We start from the raw sequence: 7,307 nt of genomic DNA, 5'->3' as shown, positions 1-7,307 counted from the left end.
GTCCAGTGCAGAAAACAAGGCAGACAAATGCTAAGACAGCACTCATGTCAAACCCAGTGAAGCTGGCCTGCCTTATAGAATCTGAGAGCTGGAGGGAGCTCTGAGTTCATGTAGTGGCCTGCCCGTAAACACCTATGACTAGAATGGCCTTCTCTGGCCTTGGCACCCAAGGGCAGACTCTCACAACGAATATTTGCTAAAAAGCCCTGACATTTAATATACTTTGCTCCTGTCTCAAATGCATTGGTGCAGGGTTTAGAGAAGAAAGGGCTTGTTCTTGCAGCTATGATTACATGATATAAGTAAATAGGCTTAAAAACAAGAAAAAAGCAAGAGAAACAGGAGTCCATTAAGACACAGAGTCAGCTGAGAATTCCGCCCCATTTTCTGAAAGAAGTTGAAGAGAAAGAGCTAAAAATAGGAAATGAGAAGGAAAGGAGAAAAGTGAATCACACAATCCGTACCTCTGTGCTAGAAATTGATGAGGATCGGGAGTAGATACACTTAACCTAATTGTGATGAGGTGTCTGTAATTAGGCTAAGGGAAACTTAGAATGTAAACATTTCAAGCATACCCAGACCTTCATTAATTTCCCAAGTGGAGATGTTGAACAGAGAGGGAATACTGCTTTCAGAGTCTTAGTCATCATAACGCTAGGAGGGAGCCTGGAGCGGAGGCTGGGAGGGGCATTCTGACTTAGTCTGGTCCCTTCTGAGCTCCTACCCACCATCCCTGGGTCTGTTAGCTTCCCTACAGCCTTACATTCATCCCCTGTCCACAGACTGTCCCCAAGCTGAGCCCTCTGCCTTGCCTGGTCTCCATCCATGGCCTAAAGCAATGACAGGTTGTTGAGCCACAACCCAACAGACTTTTCTCATTTCCAAGACCTGTACTCTGACAGAAGCAATTTTTAATGGCATTTCAAAGTAAATTGAATGGGGCTTGTAACAGCAACACTACATGATTGTACCTTGTGTAGTCATGTTTCCAGAGCCTGTGGCATATGGAAGAGGGATTTGCTTGGTAAACTACATCTGTAGAAATGTCGAGGAGAAAATTCAGTATGCCTTCAGCTGTGAGCACCAACAGTATCTGTCATGCCTACAACACACAATGAAAGTTCAAGCTGCATAAAGAATCCATGCTCATCTTAGACTAACTCTGTGTGTGCATGTGTGTGTGTGTTGGTGAGGCTGAAAATGACTCTGGGTATATGGGTACCAACTTCTCATCAAGACATCATAGGGGAAGATGGAAGTGCTGGCCATTAAATATAACTTCATTTTGTCTGTATGGAGATTGAGACTTGGTGACAAAAAGTTTGGCAACTAACTGGCTATTTGGTCTTAAGCCACTGAATGTCTTGGAGCCTCTGTGTCTTCATTTGTAAAATGGGGATACAGGAATTGCCTACATAATAGGGTTCCTCTGAGAACAGAAAAGGCAACATTTGACAGAAGGTTCAGACAGAACCTAGTCTGGCTTTCAAAGTTCATCATGAGCTGGCCATTAGGACCATCTCTTGTCTTGCGTTGTTCCCCTAAACAACCCTTTGCTCCTTCCAAACTGGTGTGCACAGGAAACCTTAGACACACCATGCCGTTGCTCACTTGGTTTTCTCCTCCTGTGGTGCCAGCTTCAGGTTTTTCTATTTGTCCAAGGAATATAAATTTTTTAAAACTCAGCCTGAATCTCACTGGTTTCAGGAAGCCTTCCTGGATTACCTTAACTTTGACGACTGGTCCTTTCTTGAACTCCTTTGAACGTTAAGCACCTTATCAAGCGTGCTTAACCCGCTGTGGCAGCTTACTGCTTTGTCTATGTAACAGATGTAATATTTTCAAAATAAATCCTGCTGTATTTTCACCTCTTTTCAATTGTTTATTTTCCCATAATTTTTTTCTCTCATAAGACTAGACCAAAAGGCTGGAATGAGGAGTCTATGACATAAGGCATGTCCCTTCCTAGAGGGAAGAGGAAATCAGAAGACCCTTCAGAAGGTTCTGGGTATAGGAGGGGAGTCAGGAAGGGAGACAAAGTGCAGATAAAAATGACCTTCCTCTCTTTCTCTGGGATCAGATATTGAGGATGGTGGTAGACCAGTGGACAGGATGATAGAAGCATAAAGATAGAAAACATATGATTTGGTGCCCTGCTTTCCTCACACTGGACCCAAAGACATTATAAACCCCAAAGAGAAGTCCAGAATTTGGCATAGCATCCCTGGCTACAAAGCACTCAGATGGTAGAATAGGAATTGTCAAAAGGAGTGGCCAAGAGTTTGGCTTTAGGTTTCTGTGGTCCTAGGGATCCACCCACACTGGTGACCTCAAAGCACTTGCAGATGCCTTGGAGGACCAGTGGTTCCAGTGAAATCCAGGGTAGAGTCAAGCTAGTGAGCAAGACCTCAGTCTTTAACTTTGGTGAGAAAAAGGAAGGCCCATAGGATGCTAGTCATGGAACAATGAACAGCAGAGGCAGCGGGAACTAGAAGGAAACAGAGAGAAGCAGCACATCTTCCCCTAGGTTTTAAGTTTTCCAACTTCCCCTCACATCCTCCCCCATCACATGAGTGGGATGAGTGCTTGAGAGCAAGGTGAAAGAAATTATAGGAAATGAGAGCTACAGGATCCTTTTCTCTCTCTCTCCTTCCTTCCTCCTCATTTTCCTTTGCACATCTGATAAGTAGCGAGCAAATTCTGGCCTACTTCTGCGTATCTTATCTCCTCAAATAGATTAGAAGTTGCTGAAGGGAGAGACAAAGTTCTAGAACTGTGCTTGACATTGTGTTCTGAATACAGTGGGTGCTTAGTCAATGTCTGTTTTGCAGTTTGAACAAGTACCTTACATCTTTATCTGCAGAAGTGGTGGTGGTGGTAATTATAATTGCTCTTCTGTGTTGTAAGGGAGACATATAGGATGGTAGATAAAAAGAAGGCTCTGGATCCAGACTGTCTGGGTTTGAATCCTGGGCCTGCAATGGCCTAGCTATGGGACCCTGGGGGGGAAATCACTCAACTTCTTTGTACTTAGTTTCTTTAGCTGTAAAATAATGACAGTTCCTAGGATTGATTTTCCTGAGGATCAAACACATTCATACATATAAATTTAGATGGTGCTTGGATCACATGAAACCATCGGAAACATTTTAATCTCATGTGCCAGGTAATTTCAGTGCTGCTTGGTCTCTGTTTTGGAGATGAGGTGCAGAAATATTAAGGGAGGGGCACCTGGGTGGCTCAGTTGGTTAAGCATCTGCCTTCGGCAGGACCCTGGGATCATGACCCACATCGGGCTCCCTGCTCAGTGGGGAGCCTGCTTCTTCCTCTCCTCCCCACTTGTGCTCTCTTGTTATCTTTGTCTTGCTCTCAAATAAATAAGTAAAATATTAAAAAAAAAAAGAAATATTAATTGACTTGCACAAGAACATGCAGCTAGGAAGAGCCCAGATTCCAAGGCAGGCAGTCTGAGTTCACAGGCCGCACACATGCATTACCCTCTCTGGTAGAGAAAAGGTAGGACGGAAACCACTCACTTTCCTAGTAGTCCTCAAGGGCTCCACTTTGTGCACACTTACTCCCCTACCAGGGACATTCTGTTAGTGATTCCTTCTCTTCCATGCCACTTAGATAGTGACAACCTACAGCCTTTAAGAACTATCCATTGTACTCGGTGTATTATGGTGAAGAAAAAGAGAAATATGAGGTTTCTTTTACTGCGCTTATTCTCCTTTATTTAAAGATTTTTAAAATTAAAAATTTAAGTTCCTATTATTCTCCCAAGACATTCATAGTTTTATTAGAGTGAAAATTTTATTTGGGGCCATTTAGGAAATTTAGATATAATAGGTTAAGCTGAGAATATCAAAAGGTTAGATTTATTAAGCATATACTGGTGACATTTATTAAGCATTTATTAAGCCATTTATTAAGCATATACTGGTGACAAACACTATATTGTGTCTAGTCTTCACAATGACCCTGAAAGTTTAGGATTACTATTTAAAGGTGAGGAAGCCAAGAGTCTTTAACATAGGGGGACACCTGGGTAGTTCATTCAGTTAAGCATCTCACTCTTCATTTTGGCTCAGGTCATGATGCCAAGGTGGTGAGATCTGGCCCTGTGTCCGGCTCTGCACTCAGTGTGGAATCTCCCTCTCCCTCTGCTTCTGCCTCTTGCCCTGCTCATGCTCACTCTGTCTCTGTCCCTATAAATAAATAAATAAATAAAATCTTAAAAAAATGTTCATGATTGTGAATATATGATGACACACTACTAATTTCATCTTCTGGAGGCCAGCCACATCAATATGCTACCTAATTCAACTTTGAAATCGGCATGGAGTTAACCTGGTTATTTCCTGGAAGGACCCTTGCAGAACATGCTGTAAGGCAAGACAATAAAATTAGGAAGAAAAATTAAATTACAGACCTTGAGCTTAGAAGGTCAGGGTTCACAAACACACTGAAGAAAAGGGTAGATATCTTAGGTAAGGGTTTGCTGGGGAAGCTCTATTTTATTTTTTTTTCCCTAAAGTTTCAGATGTGGGTTTCAGTGTCAGACTTAAGCATCATTTTCACACTATTCTGCTAGAAATAGAAGCAGTTGACTTCAAGGATGCTGGGTCTTACTCAGCTGGGCTAGAAAAGGGGCATAGTCTTGGGAAGACAATGATTTAAGACGGTATTTCTCAAACTCTGCCTTGTATCAGAAAAACCTGGAGGGCTTGTAAAAACAGACTGCCAGGCCTACACCCAGGGTTTCTGATATACGTCCATTGTGGGGCCTAAGAATTTCCATTTCTAGTAAGTTCCCAGGTAATGCTGATGCTAATAATCCAGAGACCAATCTTTGAGATACAATGATTTTGGAGAAGCTTGATGCATTTATCCATTTTTGGTAAATTTCCTTTCTTCTTCTTACTCTCTGCCTCTTACTCTTTTCAAGGTCTCCTCCTTATCAGGAATGGAACAGCGTTCGCTGCCCTCTCTGAAATTACCTGGGCTCTGGTTTTAGAGACATCATCAAAGTATACTGGAGAGATTACAGATGGTGGAGAAGGGGAGGCCTGCATATGAGTCTAAGACCTGTCATTTACTACCTGCATGACCCAGGACAAGTCACTGAACTTCTTTAAACTTTAATTTCCTTATTCATGGAATAAGGAAAATGATGAGTGCTCCTTCTCTATCTAATGAGATTGTTGTGAGAGTGAATCAAGGCACAGTTATGACAACACTTTGTAATTTTTAAAAAATTTTTATTTATTTATTTGAGAGAGGGAGAGAGAGGGAGGGAGGGGCAGAAAATAAGGGAGAGGCAGATTCCCTGCTGAGCAGGGAGCCCACACAGGGCTTGATTCCAGGATCCCAAGATCATGACCTGAGCCAAAGTCAGGCACTTAAATGACTGGGCCATGCAGGTGCCCTGAAAACACTTTGTAAATCATAAGGCTCTTTGGTGTGGTATGGCCTTGAACAGACCTGTGTTTGAATATTGACTTAGTTCATTGCAATGTCTTGGACTAATTTATCCTCTCTGTGTATAAAATAGTGGGATAAAATATGTATCTCATAAATTTATTGTGAGGATTAAATAATATTAATAAAGCACCTACCATATATATTTTAATAGGGCTCAGTTAGGGCTAATTGCTGCCCCCAACTCAATGAAACTGACCACTCTCTATCCAACTGCTGAAACTTCAAATGTAGGAATCAATCTTAATTACTCTCTTTCCCTCATACTCTACTTGTTTTATTTACTGCTATATCTCTAGCAAACAGAATGTGGACATATAATAGGCACTCATTAATCTTTATTAGACAAAGGAATAAAATTCTGTTAGTTTTGAACTCCAAAATATATCCTGAATGAGTTAATTTCTCAACAATGCCCTTGGGTCCAGTCCTATCCAACCATCTCTTAACCTGGACTACGTCACTGTCTCTTAGCTGCTCCTACTCTTCACTCCCGCCAATCAATTCTCATTTTCTTGTAGGCTTGAATACTTTTACTTGATCTTTAATCTTCACAAATTTTACTGAGCTATAGTAGTATGTTTTTAAAAAATCTTGCTTGGTCCTTGAACTTTTGAAGTATGAGAACAAACTGGATTTGACAAAAATTCAATCATAATTTTTTTGAAGATTTTTCTCTCTCCATTTATTTTAATTTCTCCTTTTGAACATTCTATTAGATCTGTGTTGGACTTTCTTTTGGTATGTATTCTCCATGTTTTTTTAATGTTTCTTTTATATTACTCATCCCTTTTCTTCTCAGTGCCACATTTTGGTTAATTTAAAAAGTTCTGTCTTCTAATTCACAAAGTCTTTCATCTGTGCCTAGACTACTATTTTTTGGCTTTACTTTCTGTTTTTGGTCTAATTTTTTTTTAATTTAAAAAATTTCCATTGTATTTTTTTCAAAGACTTTTTGTTCCCAAGATATATGAGATTTGCCATTCTTTTCTCCTTTTGAAGGATACACTGCATCTTTGTTACTAGGTTGTCTAAATATACTGTTATTACATTTCTATTTCCTTAGGAATGGGTTAATTATTCACCTGGATAAATCTATTGATTTTCTTTATAGTCTGCTTTAACATTTTTGTTCCAAAGTTCAACTTCTTGGGATTTTTTTCTCCTCATGCCCGTCTGTCAGATAGTTGTGTGGCACTCCAAGATGCATAGCTTTCAACCAAGGTTACATCTGGGGTCAGAAGTTATCGTTATGCACAATTTACGACAAGTTCTTATTTTCTCCAGAACAGTATAGTGGAGGAAAAGGTCATGGTCACTGGAACCAAACCAATCTGGGTTTGAATCTTGGCTCTGCCCCTTCCTGATTGTGTGGGCTTGGCCTCAAAGTTCCTCATCTGAAAAAAGGGAAAAATAATAGTACTTGCTTTCTATCATTCCTTTTGGAATCAAGTGGGAGGAAACATTGAATGTACTTAGGTATGCAGTAATAGACAAATATTCTTGGTGGAGTTGGTAACAGTGGTCAATATAAAACAAATCTCCAATGGTTAGAATTTCACCTACCATATTTGCCCTATCCTCCAAGTTCTGTATTTCTGATAGGCTCTCCGTTTATTCTGATGGTGGATTGAATTCAGCTATGTGAAGATGAAATGTTAGGTTTATGTCTTCAAGGGCTATGCATTTAAGCTTCCTGCATTGCATTTCCACCAAGCAAAATAGTTCCCTGCTTTGCATTTACTCTTTCTTTATGTCCTTGCTGGGCTCCCTTCTGATCCTTCTTGCTTCCCTCCTGATACAATGCAATTGTCTTAAGCAGCCAA

This window comes from Canis lupus, chromosome 21 (assembly GCF_011100685.1).
Source record: "Canis lupus familiaris isolate Mischka breed German Shepherd chromosome 21, alternate assembly UU_Cfam_GSD_1.0, whole genome shotgun sequence".
In the NCBI taxonomy this organism is placed as follows: Eukaryota; Metazoa; Chordata; class Mammalia; order Carnivora; family Canidae; genus Canis; species Canis lupus.
Note: the sequence above shows the minus strand (reverse complement) of the source record.